This window comes from Eubalaena glacialis, chromosome 8 (assembly GCF_028564815.1).
Source record: "Eubalaena glacialis isolate mEubGla1 chromosome 8, mEubGla1.1.hap2.+ XY, whole genome shotgun sequence".
In the NCBI taxonomy this organism is placed as follows: Eukaryota; Metazoa; Chordata; class Mammalia; order Artiodactyla; family Balaenidae; genus Eubalaena; species Eubalaena glacialis.
The window spans coordinates 7,774,817-7,798,156 of record NC_083723.1 but is presented as its reverse complement, the minus strand read 5'-3'; the positions used below and the strand labels follow the sequence as shown (position 1 = coordinate 7,798,156).

Below are 23,340 nucleotides of genomic sequence, written 5' to 3'. Positions count from 1 at the left end.
CTATTCTACATGATACTGTAACGATGGATACATGTCATTATACATTTGTTCAAATCCATAGAATGAACAACGCCAAGAGTGAACCGTAATGTAAACAATGGACTTTAGTTAATAATAATGCATGGATATGGGCTCATCGACTGTAACAAATGCACCACACCTGTGTGGAGGTTGATGGTAAGAGGGGTTCTGTGAGAGGATGTAAATTCTTCGTACCTTCCCCTCGATTTTATTATTTTACTATTAATAATAAACAATCAAACAAAAATCAACAGCCAAGCATCAAAACACAGGCACACATCTGTCTACCACAGGTGGATAAATGGAATCCGCTACCTGGACTGGCCTCCCTGATTGGTCCTAGACGAGAAGCAGGCCGAAATGGGCCCGTGGTCCAGCAAGCTACATCGGGGCGCCCAGCCCAGGGCCTGACCGACAGCAAATCAGGAAGCGTTTGTTGAATTGGGCAGTTTAAAAATTAACGTCCTCTTCCCTTAGGGCAAGGAGTGGGAGGAGGGAAGAGAAGTGTAAACATTCACTGAGAGGGCAGAGAGGCTGGACCAGGGTTTGCAGCTCTCCGGCCGGGGGTAGGACACGGCTCTCAGGTCCTATCCCCGGGCGGGTGGTGGGACTCTTTGAAGTCCCAGGGTCACCTGTAAGGCTGGGGCAAGGACACGATGCCCTCCAAGGGAGGCCGTGACGATCAAAGATAGAAAAGCAAAGGCTCAGCACATTATTGATAATCCCTCAATACCGTAGCTGATTTCTGTTCCTTCTGAGCACAGGTTAGAAGCCAGTCACGGGCTAGATATTTAGCTAATGGATCTCACGTCACCCCTAAACCACCCTGCTGGATTACAATCAGCCATCGTGCTTCAAATGAGACTCTCAGGCTGCCTGTGTATGTGGAGGCCTGGGGTGATGAACACACAGACCCTTACAAGGCTCTGTGCTCGACCCACCAGGAGTGTTATGAAAAAATTCTCACTCTTTCCTTTTTACTAATTCAGGTCATTTGTTCCCAGGAAACGATTTGTGTCCTAGGAAAGGAAGGTCATCACCAACATCCTGTGGGGGAGGTAAAGGCAGACTCCCCCATTCCTTCCCCAAATGCCTCCGAAGGCACCGAGCAGGCGGGGAGAAGGCGGCCCTGGAGCCGGGAAGGATGCGGCGCTTCGCCCGGGTGGGAGCTGGCTGGTGGGCTTCTGGCGAGCAAGGGCCTCGGGGCCTCGAGGGACAGTGAGATTTGGACATAAAGATGGGGCAGTGCCGGGACCCCCAGGGCTGGGGGCTCAGCGCTCGGGCAGGCCGGCTCCCCCACCTCCTCTGTGCAGGGACGCTCCGAGCCCCAGCGGCAAGGCCGTCGGACGTGCACACGCACACCGGTCAGTGCAGGCCCCGCACGGCTGACAGGAGCTGCTCCTGCCCGTGTCTCCGGGGAGGGCTGGGGTCTCAGAAGATGCCACGGATGTGAGGTGAGCAAAGCCGTGTGGGAGGGGGCAGGCAGGGGGCATGGATCCTCAGGGCATCCTTCACGGCAGAGAAAGGAGACGCGGGACAGGGAAGGACTTGACCCCCAAGCCAAGGGGGAGCCTTGCCCATACCTACGTCTGGGTGTTTCAGGGAAGCTGGCCACGGGGCTGGAGTTCCCAAGGGGGGTTCTGGAGGCATCAGAGCAGCCGCACCAGGTGCACAGGCCCACATCAGCTCCACGGCTGATCCGTGAAGAGCGAAAATACACAGGGCAGCAAAAACCCGAACTTGGAAGCCCGACACCCTTGAATGCTGGCACCCGGATGCCAGGTGACAGTGGGTAAGTCATTTCACCACCGGGGTCTCTGTTTGCTCATCCAGTGAAGGGAGGGGCTGACCGACAAAGCCTGGGACAGCAGGCCCCAAAAGGGAAGCTGTTGCCCTTATTATTCAGAGAAGAGAGCTGTCTGAAGACAAAGGGTAATCACCAGACATGTAAGTTAATGGTTAAAACTCATGAATGAAGCCAGTGGGTACCTGTTAACACCCAGGAGAGACATCTAGGGTGGTCTACGAGGAAGTCACAGGCTCTGGCCCTCGTCTTTCCCATGGCACAGAGATGCCATCTGAAGCCAGCCTGTCTGATAAGGTCACTGAGGCTCCTGCATCAGCCACAGCCAGAACCTGGGGTCGCTGGGCCGAGGGGCCAGCATGGCAGAGGAGGTGACGACAGCAGACTCTGCAGGGGTCCCGAGGTAGGAGAGGCCCCAGGGGTCTTGGGGTCCCCCAGAGCCACACCTGCCTCACACGGTCTCTCTTCAGGGAGAGGACCAGCAGGCCCACGACAAAGAGTTCTGCTTCTATGGGAGGTGGAAGTGGGCAGCGGCTGCCAGCTCAGCTACCGCATGGTGGCCACAGCGAGGACGGACAGAGAAGCCAGAGGCTGGGCCGAGCCCGGGAATCCTCTCCTGCCCTGAAACCAAGTGGCAGCACCTGCAGTCCTGGTCTTTATCTCCAACGAGGCGCCCGTCAAGGCAGGCTCAGAAAGAGAAGAGGACAGCTGGCCCCGGGCTGTGTGCTGTGCAGGCCAGGGACGAGACACAGGGGGTCCGGGGACGGTCTCTGAGCCGGCGGCAGGCAGCTCAGGTCAGGGCACAGCGGGCTGCTGCACACCACGTGTGCGTTCCAGCTCTGCCAGCTCGCCGCTCAGCCCCTACGCGGGGCCTTACATTTGCAGAAACCTATTGGAGGCACGGCGCTCTCGCCAGTTCACCAAAGCTCAAGAAACACCAGCTCTGCCACACCCCCATCCCCCACATGTCTCCTCACCATCATCTGCCTTCCTGAAACAGCTTCATTTCTCCTACTTCCTTTTTTCTCTTGCCAGGGAGTCAACCAGGGGCCAGGAAAAAAACCAAGTCACTCTGACCAAACAGCTCACGTGGCACCCATGAACAAGCACAGCCTCCCAGGGAGCAAGATACTTAGAATTCCAAACATTCCAGTAATTATACATAAATTATTCTGCTTCCTTAAAATTGAAATAATTACTTCTACCATAATTAACAGCTAAAAGCAAGCTGTTTCAGGTGGATTGCAGAAGTTATTATTCACCCATTTTATGCATGAAGAAACTGAGGCTCCGGGGAACTGGACTTGCTCCAGGAGACAAGGAGGATGAAAGCCCAGGTCTCTGCCTCCGCGTACCCTGGGACCACATGGCCTCACCTGGGGGGGGCATACTACCCGACGGCCAGGAAGAAAGTGACCCCGGTCCTAGCTCAAGGCTCCGTTTCCCTGCCTGAGCCCCCAGTCCCTGGCTCAGCCCCTTTTCTGCAGGATGGCTCTCTCCTTCCACATCTCCTGCTCTACCAAGGGGACATCCCGGGCCTGGCTGGGAGCCTCTGATGGTGGCCCTGGCAGCAGCAGGGCAATGACAACGCCAGCGGGGTTAACCGCACAGGAACATGCTCCGGGGATCGTGCTGTGCCCTCTCCTCCAGTGTTCCCAGCGCAGAGGAGAGCCACAGCCCATACCATCCCCAAGTCAGTAAGTGGATGGATGGGCCAGACGTTAGGCCAAAGCCTGTGTTTTTGACCACAGCTTCACGTAAGCTTTCTCAGTCTCAAAGAAATCCGGGCACGCACAGTTAGGCACAGACGTGTGGTGATCAAGGACCCAGCCGTCTGGGGGAGCTGCGTCTCAGCTCCTGGGAGACTGAGCTGCCCTACCCCCAACCCCGTGCTTATCTCCAGGGGCGGCTGAGAATTTATGGCCCTCGTCTGCTCAGCAGCAACGGCATTATAGTTTTGGAATAAGAAGAGTCTTTGTTATTGCTAGTGGCATTCTCTCCTGCCATTCAAAGCTGCGTTATCCAAAAAAAATGACTACGGATACATTTCCCCCTCTACCATGATCTAATAAGAATAAAAGCTTATCTATCCCTAGCAAACTGCCAATTACTGTGGCTAGAAATGCCATAATCAGTGATAGTTAAGACTTTTGGAATATTCTTTGAACCAAAGAATTCAATCCCCTAAGTAGCTGGCACCGGGCCCCCTTTGAGAAACAGTGCCAAGGGCAGCAGGGCTCAGTCTGGAGCTGCGGGTCAAGAGTGGCCGGGCCAGGCAGAGTGTCACGGAGGAGACCCATGCACACGACGCACACTCACACAGGCAGCATGACACGGGACAAGCAGGGCTCTGGCGGTGGCTCTCCCCGCTGTCCGCCCCACCGGGGTGATGAGGCACAAGCTCCGCAGGACAAGGCTTGCTGCCGCTGGGACCCTCAGGGGCTGGGGGCGCATCCAAACCCTCAGGAGGCAGATGGGGGAAAACCCTCTGGGAGATCCGAAATATTCCCCAAGGTGGCATCTTCCCCACCTCCACCGCAGGCAGGAATCTCTGCTCTGACACAGTCACTTAGGATTAAAGTACACAGCACACTGGAAAGACGAGCACATTTGTGGGCAAAGCAGACCTAAACTAACCAAGGTCAGACATCAGTCCTGCCCAGGGGTGAATGTGAGCAAGGATGCCTGGCCTTGGACAGAAAGGGGAAGCCTTCTCCACAGTGAGACCGCAAGTGACAGCACAAATGCCCCAAAGCTCCACCACGGGGCCCGATCTTGAAACGACTGAAACACACATCACGTGACACCTCGGAAGCGACGGGGGCGAGGGGGCTGGATAACAGTGCAGCACAGAGCTCCATCCTAGCCTCGCCACTTCTGCACGTGTCCCAAATGCTCCATGATGAGAAGTTTAATAAGAAAAGTCATTTACTCTCTTTCTTGGAAAAAAAAAAAGCAGGGCTAGACCCACCTGTAATTTCTCTAGCTTTGTGTGTGTGCATCTGTGTGTGCGTGTGCCCGTGCGGGTAAACTGCGTGCATGTGTGTGAAGTGTGTGTGTGTGTGCATGTATGTGGGCGCGTGTGAGTGTGGACTGTGTGTGAGTGCCCGTAAGAACGTGAAGTGCGTGCCTGTGTGGATCGTGGAGACAGTGGAGGAAACCAGGATCCTTGTCCTCACAGGGAGAGCGCACGCACGTGAAGCCAGCACACAGTTCCACGAAGCCCGCGTCCAGCCCACGTTCCTTCCACTCAGAGCCCGAGGACCAGTCAAAAGTTCTCAGGAAAGGCTGAGCCGTGAGGTCCAGAGCAGCAACAAAATCCCAAGACTCTCTAAAACCCCATCTCCCTGGACCTCCACCCACCAGGGGCAGCCTGCAGGGCATCTGGGGGGGGGTTCCCACAAAGGTGGGACCGGCCAGTCAGCAAGGAGCGACGCGTGGGCCCCGGCCCTACTGAAGGTAACATCATGCCTGGAAAGCGTGAGAGGTGCAGACACCTGGACCTGCGTAGAAAACCAGGGTCCCGTCTAGGGGTGCCTGCAGCCTCCATATGCCATTTCCAGGCCTCCTCGTCCCCCACTAATCAGAGCCTTACACGCAACCCAGCACACCCAGGCCTCAAGCACTTTGTAGGGCCACCCAGCCATTTAACCCTACCGGGGAATGCAGGACCCCATGATTCAGGGTCCCCCGACTTCCATGACAGCCTGAAAACCCCAGCCCATCTATGAACTACCCTCAAAAAAGAAGCCAGAAAAATTCTCAAGGCCAGGCATGTGCCCTCGACCCTATCCCCACCCCCTCTCTGCCATTAAAAAAAGCAGCACGTCGATGTGATTGGAAAGAAGGGATCATTTGTTGTGGAGAAAGGGCTGTGAGATGGCCAGGACAAAATTACCGAATTCTTATCTGAAACCAAATTCCTAAGAGCTATTTTTCTATAATTAAAAACATGGATTTCATAGCTCCTCAGTTTATTCTTCAGATGAAAACTATACACCCTATCGAAAAGCATCTAGCAGCCGTTTCTTAAGCGTTCCGTTTCTGTGGCCACGGTCCAAAGCAGTCCCCTCCCATGCACATCATTCAACGCGGGCCAGTTCGGCTCCAGAAGCCCCATGGGAGAGCAATGCAACGCTTACCTTGGCTTCACATTTCTCGTGGCAGGAATACTCGCAGGCTGCAAGAGAAAGAGAAAGAATTGTGTGTGTTGAGCAGTCCCTCAATACTTCTTACATCTCCAAATTCTCAATCCTTGAGCACGTCCGGACCGAGGGCGGTTTTTCACGTAGACACCTTAGACGCAACGCCGAGAGTGTGGGATGGATGGACATGGTGTCCAAGAACCCAGCCACCTCTGCAGTGTCAGCAACAGCCCAGATGGCACAGGTGGGGACTCTGGAGCAGTTACAAACACACTGGCTTTTCCAGGGGTTCAGGCGGCCAAATCAGGGCCTTGAAGGAGAAAGGCGGTGAACCTGAGCAGTAGAAAGCATCAGTGTTGGGCTGGAAATTACAGCTTCTCCCTGAAGAAAGGAGAGAAACTTGAAAACGCCCCAGAAGACTCAGGACTGGCGCCTTTAAATTAGTGAGAAATTGGACATTTGAGTTCCACGCTCCTTCCACTTCCGGACAACTTAAGAACTGACTGTCAGAACAAATCCACGTCTAAATTCCTGTGGGGGATCCTTCAACCCAGGCCATTGTGTGGACTGAGAGAGGCATGTGTTGGTTCGGAGGCCCTAACAATGCAGATAGAGCTGGAACCAATGTGGATTTCACAGGCCCGCCGTCCAGAGGCTGCAGCTGTGCTGACAGGACATGAAAGGCTTCACCCACACCACGGTGGCTCGGGGCACAGGGGCCTGCCGGCCGATGCTTCCAGGCAGAGGCGGCAGGACAGGGAGACAGCACAGAATGAAGCAACTGCACCAAATAAGCCCAGTGCAAGCTCCCATGGGTGCTCCAAGCGGGCATCCATCTGGTGAACCCGTGGGGCAGCTGTGAGATGGGGGACAGGGACCTGGGCTTAGGGGCACAGGACCTGGGGGCTTCCTGGCCCTGTCCAGCTGGGCTGCTCTAGGCGGGACCAGTGACCTCTCTGGGCCTCTTTCCTCTCCCGGGGTTATCGTGATGCCAAAATGGAATCGTTCACGGGACGCTGCTTTGAAACTGCAAAGCCCAGTGTCAACATACAGAAGTGTGCGGTCCTGGAAGAATAAGGCCTTGGAGGTCAGGAGACGGGCCCCAAATCCTGGTTAGCGCTTTGAGGCCCAAACTTCTCACCAGCCCCCCGTATCTTCCCCCTCTCTTGTCTATGAGCTGAGGACAGAAAGCCCCAACTCCGCGCCACCTGGGCCCGAAGGAGGGTACAACAAAGTAACAAAGTAAAACAGCCCAGTGGCTGGGGGGTGGTCCCTGGAACTCCAGCAGGGAAGAGCCAGGGTTATTATCTTTGCAAGATCTATTTTTTGAACTCTCTCTGTGCATCTGAGGTTTGTGAAATTATTCACAAAAACAAATATTTATTCTACATTTTCTAATGGGTCCTCCCTTCCCCCCCGCAAAGGCGATGAGTGATTTTCTAATCGAGATAAACTGGCCATGGGAATAAAAGAGGCTTTCACACCAGATTAAAATCTCAGACAGAGGACAGCCAGGGGCCAGAGGCCGGCCGGAAGGACTGAGATAGAGGGGAAGGCAGTTGAGGGGCCCTTTGGCCTTTGGGAAAGTGAAAATTAGCAGAAATGCAGGTGAAGACTTCCCCCTGCCCCAGAGGAAGCTCTGTCCACACACACTGGGTGGGGCAGGCCGGTCCGCTCAGCAGGCAGGACAGGAGCACGACCTCCCGTGGCAGTCAGCCTGGAGATGGCCTCAGGGATCCTCCTGGCACCTGTGGCCCCGCGCAGTCCCCTCACAGTGACAGAGCTGGTCGTGCGCCGAGGCAGGATGGCACAGGGCGTGGCGAGTGACCTCCGCCCTGGTCTCTTGGATGCCCCCTCTGAGGGGAGCCTGGCCCACGCTGTGAGGCATTGAGGCAGCCCTGGGGCGGAGGCCCACCTGAAGGAACTGAGAGCTCCCGCCAGCAGGCAGCTCCACCCTGCCACCCAGCCGCGCGAGGGAGCCACCTGGGAAGTGGGTCCTCCAGCCTCAGGAGAGCTTTCAGATGAGGCAGCCTCTTAAGGGACCCTGAGCCAGCACTGCCGGCCCACGTGACCCCCAAATTCCTGATCCACAGAAGCAGTGAGAAGAGAACCCATTGTCACGGTAAGTCACTAACTTTGGGGGTAACTGCTTATGCAGCAGCAGATCGACAAACCAGTTCAACCCAAAAAGGGCTGCGGTCGGTGGAAAGCATGATGACAGCGGTGTGACACATTGATGGTGGACGGCCCACTGGGCCACGAGAGAGCCTCAGGCCGTTATAGGGCAAATCATCACATTCACAAAGGTTAACTAATCATAGTGAATTGCATAAACCACCCAAGCGCTAAGGCAGGGATCCTGAGAGGTGAACCCACAGTTCCTGGGATGTAATCAGGTGACCCCACGGTATTATGAACTTTCCACCCAAATGCCAGCAGCGTGGATGGTCCCTCAGGTCTTCCTCGGAGTAGCAATTCACCCTCAGCCTGTGAGAGCTGTGGGTGACCCCAAGCGAGATGCTTCCTGCGTGTTCCTTGCCTTCAATCCTCGGGACCACCGTCAGGGAGAAACTGGGCAAGTGCCAGGACCCAGCAGGGCCTGTGCAGGCTGGCATTCCAGCCCGTCTCTGCCCCCACTTTTCACCCCGCCGCACACTGCCTTTCCAACATATTATAAACACTGCCGGGAACAGCGTCCGGACCCGGTTTCCAATCTTGTTGCCCACAGTAGCAAGGGCAGTTCCTCAGCACAGATGCGACATCCAGCACTCCCAGCCTCCCCGGCTCCAGCACCTCATCCACACCCTCCTCAGACTGAGTGTGAGTGCCGCCTCCTCCTCCAGGAAGCCCTCCCTCCCTCCACCCTGCCCCGCCAGGCAAGGCTAAGTGCCTGACAGGGTTGCGGGAGCCCCGGCCACATTTCTCCCTCCAGCACCCATCCCATCGTGCATCATTTCAAAGTACTCTCTGTGCGTCCATCTCTCCTGACCAGGCCAAGCTCATCCAGGGAAGGTGTCATCTGTTGTGTACCGCCAGCTTCTTGGAACAGCGACATGACAGGAGGGACAGAGGCTAACAGACTGAGCGCCCACCATGGACAGTCTGATCACAGCTCTCATCCCACAGCCACCACCAAATGTCACCATATCCCACAAAGGCGCTACAGATCTTCTGCCTAATTCCTGATGGGAGCCTGGAGCTCATGGATGAGACCTGGGGTGTCATTCCCTGGACAACGGCGTACGACCCTCCTCTGTTCCGGGTCCGCTTTCAGAAGCCAGTGTCCGGCAGGACCACACAGGGCGGGAGCCTCTTTACCTGACTGCCCCTCTGTGCAGCACAGCCCCCAGGATGAAGGAAGGCCCCGGAAGGCACCAGAACTTCCCCAACAGAACGCACCCCCCCTAACTGCAGAGGCCAAAATGTACATGAAAAGACAAAATGTACACGTTTACTTTGACGGTCAGCTTCTCATCTACCCCTTTTCTCAGGAGCCAACAACTGGCAGCTCGTACTTTGTTGGGTTTTTTTCAGCTTTACTGAGGTATAATTGACAAACAAAGTTGTATGTATTGAAAGTGTACAATATGATGATTTGATATACATACACACTGTGAAACATTTACCACAATCAAGTCAATTAACACATCCATCACCTCACATAGTTACCATTTTGTGTGTGTGGTGAGAACACTTAAGACCTACGCTCTCAGCAACTTGCAAGTACACAAAACAGTAGTGTTAACTACGGGCGCTACACTGTACATCACATCCCCAGAACGAACTCGTCTCATAACTGAAAGTTTGTACCCTTCTCTCCATTTCTCCAGCCCCCAGTCCCTGGCAACTGCTCTCCTACTCTCTGTTTCTATGAGTTTTCTTTTTTTCAGATTCCACATGTAAATGATACCATACAGTATTTATCTTTCTCTGTTTGACTTATCTCACTTAGCATAATGCCCTCAAGGCCCATCCATGATGGCAAATGGCAGGATTACCTTATTTTTTATACCTGAATATTTCATTATACACACACACACACACACACACACACACACACCACATTTTCATTATCCAGTCACGCACTGATGGACACTTAGGTTGTTTCCATGTCTTGGCTATTGTAAATAATGCTGCAATCAACATGGGAATGTAGACATCTTTTCAAGATACTGATTTTGTTTCCTTTGGATATATACCCAGGAGTGGAATTGCTGGATCATATGGTAATTCTGTTTTTCACCTTTTGAAGAACCTCCATACTGTTTTCCACAGTGGCTGAACCAATTTATATTCCCACCACCAGTGTATGAGGGTTCCCTTTTCTCTCCATCCTCGCCAAAGCCTGTTTTTTCTTGTCTTTTTGATGACAGCCATTCTGACAGGTGTGAGGTGTTATCTCATTATGGTTTGGATTTGCATTTCCCTCAGGATTAGTGATGTTGAGCACCTCTGCATGTACCTACTGGCCACTTATATGTCTTCTTCGGAAACTAAACTTTAAGAAACTATCATTTGATTTTTGGTGTAATATCAAAACAGAATATGCTTTCTTTTCCAAATACGTATCTGTATAGAGCTGGATTTTCTTCAAATACTTCAACCAAAACAACATGTTTTTTGATGGTTAATTTTATGTGTCAACTTCACTAAGCCACGAGATGCCCAGACATTTGCTTAAACATTATTCTGGATGTGTCTGGGAGGGTGTTTCTGGATAAGAAAAATATTTGGAACTGTAGACTGAGTGAAGCTGATTGTCCTCCCCAATGTGGTGGGCTTCATCCAATCCACTGAGGGCCTGAACAGAATAAAAGGTGGAGTAAGAAAGAATTCTTTCTCCCTACCTGACTGTCTTCAAGCTGGCACATCGGTCTTCTCCTGTTTTGGCACTAGGACACAGACAGGAGCTACACATTGGCTCTCCTGGGTCACAGCTTGCCGACCACAGGTGGGACTTGGCCTCCATACTGTGTGGACCAATTCCTTACAGTAAATTTCTTTCTCCATATACATCCTATTGGTTCTTTTTTGCTGAAGAACTTTAACTGATACCATGGTGAAATACACTGAATGCAGAAACAGCTGCATTCTTTCTTCTAAGTTAACCACATAAAAAACTTGTGGCAAAATAGGTTAAAATGTGAAAATAAGGGACTTGAAGGTCAAGAACGAGCTAGAAAATAACAGTAAAAATATTAAGCCCGAGTCACAGAAGACACACCTAACTCTTCTCCACCATCACCACCATCACCAAGGTCACCATAACCAACAGGAATAGCAACGTCATGACGGTCATCATCACTAACACTGCTGGACACTTCCCTGAGCCAATCAATGTTCTTTGTGTTCCAAGTGCATTTAATCTGTTACTCACAATGACTCTAAAAGAAAATTCAAGCGCGGGGTGGCAGGGCAGGAACCCTGGCAGCCTGTCTCCAAGGTCCATGCTCCCCTCCACCATGCCCTGCTGCTTCTCCAGAAATGAACCAAGGGAAGGGTCTCTTCGCCGAGACCTCACACAGCTTGTGCGTGGTTACTGAGAGAAGACACATGATGTCTACAGGCAGCACGCACACACGGCCTCAACGTGCAAAGGTATATGACACACATCTAAACTATAGGGAGAGGAAACTACTATATCGTCCGAGTGTTTTACGGTATCTGTACAGCTTACTGACAAAAGGAAGAAATCCTAGACATTAACTACCCAACACGCAAATTGTAAAGGTCACCAAATTGAGGGCCAGGAAAGGGGCCTGTCCAGGGCCACAGCGACTTATGCAGGAGCCAACCACTGACCCTGCCAGGCCACGTCTACACCTGCAGAGACCCTGCCGGGCTCCCAATCCAGCAGCAGCCCCACTTCACACACGATGGCATCTGGGAGAGGCAGACTGTCACAACGGCCCTGGGATGGAGTCTTGCATCTCCCACACACGGTAGTTTAATTCAAGAAGATAACGTCTAAAGGACTCCTGGCACATAGAGTCCTTTCCTTCTCAAAAAAGAGTAGCTACGGTTTATTGACACAGTTATTACAGTTAGGTACATAAATATGACAATCCATTGAGTATTCTCATAGGTGTTTGGATTCCACCATATGAGGGAGTTCTAGAAAACCTTTTTCTGAACAGGAATCGGCAGACACCTCACTAACAGTGATACAGGTGAGTCCCCAGCCCCTCAACGCACATGTGCCCAAGGGGTGACACTCAGCACATTAGGAACGGCCTCCATGCAGGACCCAGAAATCAGGACTGGACGCCTGCACGGGCACCCACCACTGTGGCTTCCTTCCACACCGCCCACCGCCTGCCCTGGAACCCACGTGGGGCCCCTGGCACACAGGCAGCCCTGACGTCAGCGGGCCTCTCCACCAAGTCCTGGGCCTTGGCCCTCACATAGACCTGCTCCCGGTTACTTCTCCAAGTAGCGCAGCTCTCTGGGGCCCATATCCAGGCAGCTGAGTCCTTGGGCCAAGGACGTGGCTTCCCCAAGCCACACATGCCCCAGAGGTGGCCTCTGCGAGCCAGCGGTTCCGGCCACGTGCTTCAGGGCAGCAAATGCCACCACCCGGCCACAAGGGATGGACCCAGGTCCCCTCAGGGAGAGTCTGTACACATCCCCTCGGCTGGAGGGCTCAGAACAGAAGAACATGGCCTTGAGATAACACAAGGAGAGGCCAGGTGTGCACAAGGAGCGTGGCATGTCTGCTGGGGCATACGCACCGGGAAGGGGAGCGTGAGAGAGGAGCCGCCCCGGGACCCGTGCCCAAGCCCTGATCTGTTTCTACTGCCTCCAAACTATGCAGACCATCCCAGCCAAGTGCTGGGGCGACACACGGGCGCAGGCGCCTTGGGGTCACACTGTGTGTGCCCTGGCTTCCCTGCACAGGAGACAGTGGCAGAGTGTCCCTGAGGGGAAATGAGACGTGGAGATGAACCCCCCTGAGGGAGAGGGCACCTACGGGACCGTTGTCAGTGAATGATTTTCTTCAAGGAAAAGAAAACTAGGTGGGTCAAAAAAGTGATCTCCATGGGGCTAGATTGTGAGATAAAAAGTAACCACACAGCGATTCTTGGAGCAGAGAAGCGTGGGCCACACAGGTCACGAGACGACACTGCACAAGGCCCGACTGTCACCGCCCTGCCGCCCTCCCGCCCTTCCGTGTTGGGCACGCACAGCGTCCTCGGGGCCAAGACGGCCCCAGGCAGCGCAGCACCCAGGGGGATGCTGAGATCTGGCTGTCCTCCCGCAACAGAATTCCAGAGGGTGCACAGACAGGTGCACGCACAGCCACGTGCCGTCCACACCACTCCGACAGGCCCCTCGGTCCTCCCAGATGTCTCACACGCTACACACTGAAAATGCCATAAAACAGACCGCGAAGAACCGAAGGATAATCTGGGACCCCTCCTGGCCCCTACGGGCCTGGGAAGCTGCAGGACAGGGAGGGAGGCGCAAGCCCGGACACGCACCCTCACGCCAAGCCCTGGACGGCGCTGGGGGCCGCGAGCATCCTCAGGAGGAAGCCGGGAGCCAGGCGCTGGCCTGAGGGGAGAGCCAGGCTGCTGGGCACCGCGGTCTCCAAGCTGGTCAGAGCTCACTGCTTCTATTTACTTTGAAAAGAATAACTGTTTCTTGTAGGTGGTTAGAGCAGAGGCGCTGAGATCTTAAAAAGGACATTTGGGATAGCTCCTTAGTCAGCTCAGGCCTCAGCTGTACAGAGACGAGAAGGAAACTGGCTCTCCATCGAGACAATCTGTCACAACCAGGCCGTGTTAAACGTATGTGGGAAACAGAGCCCTTGCGCCTATGGAGCTAAACCGCCTTGGCCTGTGCTCATGACCTGCACGTGTGCACAGCAGCCAGCCAAGGACCCCGGGTGTCACCCACGTGGGAATCGCCCACGGCACATTCAGTTGGGGGCACTGAGGAAAAAGAATCATCACAGCAACTGCAAAGCTAAGTACCAGAACGTGGGCGAAGCACCTCACACCTGTCTCATTCGGACCTCGCACCAGCCGTCCAGAGGAGGATGGTTACAACCCACGTCATGGGCTCAGAACGGGAGACTTTGCCCCTGACAGACTCAGAGCACCAGCCTGTGCTCCTGGCCCAGCCGTGTCTCTGTCACACCCTCCTCTACGTTTCCATGTGTGTGCATATGCGCCTGTGGGCACGTGTCCGTATGTGTGTTTGCACATGCACACGTGTGTGTTCGTGTACGTACACACCTATGCATGCCTGCTGATCTGGGGAGAGGGCCCGTGCTGAGGAGGACTGACGCTGGATCCAGGTCCCATGTGCACCTCCACAGGTGACCCCTCAGCCCCCGGGGCCCAGCTCACCCTTTCTACATGGAGAGGAACCACCAGGCCCCGTGAGACAGGCTGCATCCAGGGACAAGGTGAGAGTGCCATGCACTCTGAGAAGCAGGTGTGTCAACTTTGACATAGAGACCCCTGGGGGGCCGGGGAGGGAGGGTACTTCTGGCATCCCCAGGAGGCCGCAGCGGGGGAAGGACAGGTGGGAGTTGGTGACGTGCTGATGGCACCAGGGCACCGTCAGCACTGACCGTGGAGGGGCCCTTCAGAGGAGGGGGCCACAGCTGCCTCCTGCCCACTCTTGGGTCCCAACGAAGTGTGACCATTGTGCATCTTTCCTCGAGGCTGCCCAACCCCAAAGCAGCCATCGGGGACCGTGTGCCAGGGTGTCTACAGGGAGGAAGGGGAGCCTAGAGGCAGCCCTGAAAATGTCCTATGGAGGAAATCCTAAACCCACCGGTGATAAGAAGCCCCAGAGCAGCCCAAAGCCTTCTGCCAGGTCCCCTGACCTGCCTCCGCTCTGTGACACAGAACCACAACTCTAGGGTTCAAGGGAAACAAGAGACGTCCTCCTCACATGTCCGTTAGACAGACTTACTAACGTGAAAGCACAAAAAATAGCAAGTTGCATTGATTACCTGGGGTCTAAGCACCCAATAGTGAAGCTGGTGGCTGTTTACCGACAGGAGCGATGCCTGACAACACGCTGGAAGGGCAGTAACGCAATGACCCTCACTCAAAAGAGCAGAAAGTTTTCATCTGTAAACTCTGGTAAGAGATCAGAAAGTAGGATAACCCGAGCTACCGACACTACAGGACAGACGGAAGATACGTCATGGGCCACTCATTGCTGCCCCCTCTCCCGTATGACTAGCTTTGCTCTTGCTGGAAAAATTTCTCATGAGTACATATCTGTGTAAATATGGTCAGTCCCGGTCCAGTGAGGGTAGGGGGAAACTCAGGCTGAGATGGGGAATTCCGTGATTTAACTTTTGGAAACTCCTGAAAGAAGGTTTCATTTTGGTTTTTTGTTTGTTTGCTTGCTTCGGTTTAATCAGCATGGGAACAATAAACGCGGACTCACCTCGGCATGAAATCCCTTGACCTTCGATAAGCTGTTTGCAAACCCCACAGACTCTGGCTTTTTTAAAGGCCTTGTTCTTAAAACTGTGCAGACTCGAAGTTAATTCTTCTGGCTGCAAAAGTAGAGAGAGAAAGTGTCAGCTCTTCCATTCACAGCCCGTTTGCTTCTTCCTTTTCCCTTTCAGGAGATAATAAATCCAGCCGAGTTGGTGAAGGGCTGAAACAGGAACTTGACCAGGCAAACAGAGAAGAACAAGACAGCACCCTGCCAAGGCTGGGATCCCAGGGGCCTGGGATACCCCGTCAGCACGCCCGGTGCCAGAGCCCTGGTGGCGGCCCACACACTCCCAGTTCATAATCCCCTGGGTGAAGGGCTTATGTGATTGCGTATTAGCTTCCAAACTGCAGGCTTACAGCCACTGCTTCTGTGACAAAGGAATCCACATGCGTTCCCAGAATCTTAACGCTTTTTCCTCTGGAAGAAACGATCAGCAAACAGCACAATAATAGCAGAGGTCACTAACCAACTGGCCTTCCTGGCCACTTAGCCTCTCTGAACTGATGTACTGAGGAGAAGCTGTCACCAGACCAGGGTGACAAGATAGCAGTTCCTCCTTAAACCTGGTACAGAATTGAACCCATTACACACACCGGCACTGGGAGGAGATGAAACACTTATCCACCAAATCCGTGTTTGTAGTGTCAAGGCTCATAGCTGTAGCTGAGGATCTTATAAAAATTCAATTTGCCTTCGAAACCAAACACCAATCATATTCCCATTTGCTGATATGTGACAGTGTATTCTAACGTAACCTATATCCACATGGACTCACAGAGGCCATGACTCACACCAGAATAGCTAAAATTCATTGAGAAGATGAAATGTTACCGAGAATGGGAGACAAATGGTACAACTACTTTGCAAAACGGCTTGACAATTTCTTATACATATTTTTAAATCTACACCAATCTTATGACTCAGCAATTCCACTCTTACAGACACCAAGATACATATGTCCACAAAGACACGTGCAATAACGATCACAGCCACCTTATTTAAAACTGCCCCAAACAGGAAGTAACCCAAATGCCCATCACAAGGAGCCTGGATAAACAAACCATGGTATATTCACAAAATGGAATATCATTTGGGTATACACAAGAGCAAGCTATTAATACATGTAACATCATGGATGAACATCAAAAGCATTATTATGCTAAATGAAAGAAGTCAGACACGAGCACACAGTGAATGATTCTCTTTATAGAGTGTTCATGAACAGGCAAATTAACCTATCTAGTTCCTCAGAGGCAGGAAAAAAATGAGGTGAGCTCTACCCCAAATGCCCCAAATTCCTACATGGAGAAAGTTTCCAGGATGCAGAGAGGGGAGGGGGAACCAGTGTACTACATGGATTGAAGGAAAGGAGTTAAGAGTTCAGGCTGAATAAGCAAGAGTTCACTAGCCAGAGCACCAGAGAAGAGAGAGCTGCAAAGAACTCTTAAGATCTGCGGAAGGGCCCTCTGAAGCATTCAGCACAGTACGATGAGCGGGGGTGTGTATGCATGTGCACGCACGTGTGTGTTTGCACACACGTGTTTGAGGAAGCCACCTCCAAGGCTGGGGAAAGAACCACCAGAAAGGATTTGAGGAAACAGTGCTCACACAGAGCTGGGAATAGTCCTTCCCACAGCCAGACTGGAAAACCTCAAGATTCAGTGGATATTGCACAGAAAACAGAAGGATCTTGCCTCAAAAGTGGGGAAAGATTAACTGTAGACTGGTCACTGCTCCTGTTCTCTCCAAGTAATTTAACTGCATTCCAGAACAAAGCTCAAGAATATCTGTAGGAATAAAAAAATATCCAGCACCCAATAAGGTAAAATTCACCATGTCTGGTATCCAATCAAAAATTAACAGGCATGAAAAGCAACAGGAAAACATAATCCATAATGAGAATAATCAATCAATTGAAAGTGACCCTGAACTGACAAGAATAAGCAGACAAGATATTAAGAGAGGTATTATAACTATATTCCATTTGTTCAAAAAGGTAGGTAGGGAAAGATCCAAATCAAACATTTATAGAAGAAAATGTAAATATCTAAAATGAAAAATACACTGGATGGGATTATTGGCAGATTAGACACTGCAGTAGAACAGATTAGTGAATTTGAAGACAACACCATACAAACTTACCAAAATAAAGTATGGAAAGAAAAGACAACCTAAGTAAATAAATAAATAGACAAACAAAAGGACAATAAGTGAACTGTGGGACAACTTTAAGCAGCCTTCAAAGCCTCTGAAGGAAGATGGCTGGGTGGAGGGATATTTGAAGAAATAATGGCTGAAACTTTTCCAAAACATGAGGAAAACTATAAACCCACAGATCCAAGAAACTCAAAAAATCTCAAGCACAAGAAATGTGACAGAAACTACATCAAAGGCACATGATAACCAAATTGCTCAAACCCAGTCATAAAGAGACAAAAAACAGAAACAGACTCACAGACATGGAAAACAAACTTATGGTTACCAAAAGGGAATGGGGGAAAGGGAGGGATAAATTAGGAGTAGGGATTAACAGATACGAACTATTATACATAAAATAGATAAGCAACAAGGATTTACTGTATAGCACAGGAAACTATATTCAATATCTTGTAATAACCTATAATGGAAAATAATCTGGAAAAAAAATATATATATATAAATGAATCACATTGCTGTACACCTGAAACTAGCACAACATTGTAAATCAAATATACTTCAATTAAAAAAAAAATCTTAAAAGCAGCCAGGGGCAGTGGAGGAGGAAGACACATTACACACAGGGAAGCAATCATTAGCATAACAGCAGATTTCTCATTCAAAAAAAAAAGCAAGTGAAAACACACTGTAGCAATAAAAGTACTGAGAAAATCTAGAATTCTGTACCCAATCTAGAATTCTGTACCTACCCAGCAAAAATATATTTCAAAAATGAAAGTGAATTAAAAATTTCCTAGGATATACAAAAGCTGAAAGCTGAAATAATTCATCACCAGCTGACACGTACTACAAGACATGTTAAAGATAGCCTGGGCGAAAGGAAAATGATATCAGATGGAAATACAGCTTTACACAAAAGAACGAAGACCACTAGAAATGGTAATTACATGGACAAATATGTAAGATTTTTCACTTATTACTTAAAACTCACTAAAAGATAATTAACTGTTTAAACAAAAACTAATAATGATGTGATGTGAGGTTTAACATAAGTAGAAGTAAAATTTATGATAAAATAGCACAAAACTCAGGAAAGGAGACATGGTAGTATACTACTGTAAGGCTCTCATAATATACGTGAAGTAATAACACTATCACTTGAAGGTAGACTGTGACAAGCTAAAAAAGTATAATATAAACCTTAAAGCAACTACTAAAATAATGAGTTATAGGTAATAATACAACAAAGAAGATAAAACAAAGTTATTTTAAAAGTTCAATTAATCTTAAAACGATAAAAAAAAATAAAGAGAAAAAGCAGTAATAAAGAACAGGTGAGAGAAATGGAAAACAAGTAGCAAGATGATAGATTTAAACCTCACCATATTAGTAATCACAGTAATGTAAATAGTTTAAATCTCTTAATTAACAGGCAGGGATTGTCAGATTATTTTTTTTCAAAAAAGACAAAGAATAGAAAAAATATACAATGATAATGTTAATCAAAGGAAAGCTGAAATGACTATATTAATAACAAAGTAGATTCTAGATTAAAGAACATCCCCAATGATATACAAAGGCACTGCATAATGATGAAAGGGTAAAAGCAACAAGAGAATATAACAAACCTGAACAGTTATGTATCTAATAACAAAACTTTCAAAACATATGAAACAAGAACTGATAGAATTGCAAACAGAAATAGGCAAACATACACAGTCTGAAATTTCATTACCCCTTGTTATAGACTGAACTGTGTCCCCACAAAATTCATATATTGAAGCCCTAACCTCCAATGTGACCATATTTGAAGATGGGGCATTTAAAGAGGTAATCAACATTAAATGAGGCCATAAGGGTAGGGAACTAACGCAATAGGGCTGGTGTCCTTATATGAAGAAGAAGAGACACTGGGGAAGCTTTGCACACAGACGAAAGTTCATGTGAGGACACAGTGAGAAGGTGACCATCTACAAGCTAAGGAAAGAGGCCTTAGGAAAAACCAAACCTGTCAATACCTTGATCTGGGACTTCCAGCCTCCTGAACTGTAAGAAAATAAATTTCTGTTGTTTAAGCCACCCAGCCTGTGTTATTTTATTATGGCAGCCCTAGCAAACTAATATACCCTTTCTCAATAATTAATAATTACTTTTATCAATAATAATAATTGATAATTATTGCAGAAAATAAGCAAGGATACATAAGCTTTGAACAATATTATCAAAAACTTGACCTAATTGACATTTATAGAACATTTGACCTAACAGCAGCAGAATACACATTCTTTTCAAATGCATATGGAATATTTAGCAAGGAAGACCATATTCTGGGACATAAAACAAGTCTAAATAAATTTAAAAGTATTCAGGTCATACGAAATATGTTCTCTGACCACAATGGGATTAAATTAGGAATCAGAAACAGAAAGATCTCAGTAAAATTCCCCAAGTATTTGGAAACTAAATAACACACTTCTAAATAGTGCATGAGTTAATACATCATAGCAAACTGGGTTTCTCCCAAGAATGCAAGTTTGGTTAGCTTTACATTCAAATATCAATCAATTAACTAAAACAAAACAAAACACAACAACAACAACAACAAAAAAAAAACCTCTTATAAAATCTAACATCCATTTCCTGGTAAAAAAGTCAAATAGGAATAACAAGGGACTTCCTCAACTTCATAAAATTGTCTATGTGAAACCTACAGCAAACATCATACTTAATGATGAAAGACTAAACGCTTTCCCTTTAAGATCTGAAACAAGGCAAGGTTTTCTGCAATCAATATTTCTATTCAACCTTGTCCTAGAAGTTCTAATCAGTGCAATCAGGCAAGAAAAGTAAATAAGAGGTATCCAGTTTGGGAAGGAGAAAGTAAAAACTGTCTTTAATCACTGATGACATCATTGTTTATGGAGAAAAAGCTGATGAAATCTACGAAAAAGCTCCAGAACTAACAAGTGAGTTTAGCAAAGACGAAGGATACAAGATCAATGAATGTACAAGCTGATTGTATTTCTACATACCGGCAATAAACATCCAGAAATTGAAATTCAAACAATATTACCATTTATATTAGTATCAAAAATATGAAATGCTTAGGGATAAATCTAACAAAATTGCAAAAGACCTATAAACTAAAAACTACAAAACACTGTGGAAAGAAATTAAAGAAGATATAAATAGATGGAGAGATATACCATGTTCATGGGTCAGAAGACTCAATGTAATTAAGACACAATTCTTCCCATAGAATCTATAGATTCAACAAAATCTCAATCAAAATCCCAGAAGGTTTTTTTTTTATAATGGACAAACTGATTCTAAAATTCATATTTAAATGCAAAGCACTTAAAACTCCCAAAACAACTTTGAAGAGTGCACATATTTAAGTGTACAATGTGATGTTTTCTATTATATTTTGAAAATGTGTCTTTAGTATAAAAACATTAAACTAAAGAGTTTCAAAGAAAGTATGTTCTTGGGATTCTACATAACTAATAAATATGAGGTACTGAATGAACACCTTGAATCCTAATTTTCAACAAAGCAAATGCTCCTCTGAGACTGATAAAAGGAAAAGCAAATACGCAGCACACAGACCACAACTCCGTATTCCTTGACCAATGGCTGACAAGGAGAACCCCATGTGCAACTACTAATGGACTCGAATTGGCAGAGAACTCTTTCCGACATGCCATTCCAACTTTAAAGCATGCTTTGCCCATCCCCAAACTTTCCCCTGCTATTCAAGTTGTCTAGAATGCTGGTTACTTATAGTTTTCTATTGTGACCATTTCTAGTCCCACCCTCCCCCAAGTCCTTCCTGATCACTTCAAGTTCCTCAGCAATCCTACATCAGTCTCATCACTCAATCACACATCCTCTGGTGTTGATCTTGTCAAGCCTGTCAAATGAGGCAAAGTGTCCTGCACCAAGCAGAAGTCTTCTCACCGGTTCTGCCACCTGCAGTACTAGCTCTATGACCCGGGGCAAGGGAAAGGATACCCGCCCCCTCCTACCTATTAACCAAGCTACTGTAAATAGTCAAATGCTATGGCAGGTACCAGTTATGAACACTGGCAGTCTATGGGAATCACTTGGGCAGAGTTTTTAAAACAGCTGTGCCTAAGCTCCACCCCAGACCAATTAAAACAGATGATCTGGAGGTGGGACCAGACTACAAATTTTTTCAGATCTCCTCCAGTGATTCTGCTCTGCAGCTGGGACTGAGAGCCACCACTACATAATGGACCGTACTATAAGAAGCTATTCCTCAGACATGTAAGGCACTATTATTACGTGCTTGTTCACATGTTTGTTTCTGGTTTTTTTCAAGAGACTGTATACTTTTTGATAGCAGGGCTCTTGTACTCCATGCCTATAAAAGAGGGACAAAGGTGCTGCTACCATGAAGTTCATGACATTGGCAGGGCCCTTCTGTGCTGTAACCACTGTTCAACAAACAGGGCACTAGGATGCAAGATCAAGACCACACAGCCAATAGATAAGGGATATGGGCTCAGACCCAGTCTCCACCCCAGTCTCATGCTCAGACAGGAGTAGGCATTCAAGTAGCTGACAAACACAGCCCTCTATCGTAATCCCGCCAGTTGGCACATACTTCCCCCCTCCCTCATATTTCAGTTATTTGTTTACACGCCTTCTCTCCTGTGTAATTTCCTAGAGGCAGGACACCAGGCGCTTATCCATTTGTCTTCCGAGGCCCCTGCACAGTGCCTGGCAGACAGTGAACCATGGACCCTCAATTAATATTTGTTGACTGAATGAACTGGCCGTATTCTGTGGGCCAGCGGGGTATACTGTGACCTTTTATTCCCTGAAAATACCTTTATTATAACCAGGGAGAAAGAGGCACTGTGTTCCTGTGATTTTCTTGTGGGCTGGGCGATGGCTAGAAGCCTGGAAGAAGGAAACAGCAGAGGTGCTGTAGGGAGGCTGAAACCATTTCAATGGCTGGATGGCGGAGGAATTCATTTCAGATAGTGTAATAACATCTGTTCACGCTTCATCTGTACATAACATCTCCATTGTGAAGTGAGCCTAGACAGGATTAGACTGCCTTTGTTTTCACCTGATACTGTGCTTTCATTTCTCCCGAAGAGGCGGGGCCAATGAGTGCAGGGGGGAGGGGGGGAGACAGGGAGGGGGGAGGGGGGAGACGGGGAGGGGGGGTGGGGGGGAGGCCAAAATTCTGAAGCATTTAGCAGGCTCAGTTCAGGAATCTAAATTGCATTTAATTGTTAGGAGCAGGCAGTTGGAAGGGTAGAGAGCAAGCCTGCGGGTTCCACAAGGACTCCCTGAGGGGTTCAGGGTAATTAGTGCTGGTCTTGATTGTGAGGTCTCTTTTTAGAAAGAAAAATCTCTGCAAAATTGAGCGAGTAAGTGTTCCACAGCAGCGCAGAAGGGTAACCTTCTGCGCTGCTCTGCGAAAATGCAAAACCTCACAGACCTCTCTGCTAGGTTCTCTGGGCTAATGTTCCGGAAGCAACAGTTACCCGCACAAAGGCTAAATCAGCACAATCCAAGCTATATTTTCCTTTCAGGAAAGACGATTTAGGTGTGGGTTTTCATACCTGGAAACTTTCAGTAGCATTCTAGGGGGGCAGATACTGAGCAAAAACACCAAGCAACTTGACTCTGAAGTTAAATGCCACAAAAATTTCCTGCATAGGCAAAGTGGACCCCAAACCTCTGGGGTGGTCCTGCCCAGAG

At 48.9% G+C, this 23,340-nt stretch overlaps 1 protein-coding gene across 6 annotated transcripts in view; it reads right to left on the bottom strand.

Annotated features, from left to right (window-relative positions):
- TNS3 (tensin 3) overlaps nt 1-23,340 on the bottom strand; it is a 233,158-nt gene that overhangs the window by 168,825 nt on the left and 40,993 nt on the right. For 3 of the 6 annotated variants that reach the window (XM_061198352.1, XM_061198351.1, XM_061198345.1), the window contains 2 exons: nt 15,385-15,496; nt 5,968-6,005 (listed from right to left, as the gene is read on the bottom strand). The gene's annotated coding sequence lies outside the window, so the exon portion shown is untranslated. Of the gene's footprint in view, nt 1-5,967; nt 6,006-15,384; nt 15,497-23,340 lie in introns of those variants that run through there. The other 3 variants (XM_061198346.1, XM_061198347.1, XM_061198348.1) reach the window with 1 other exon arrangement.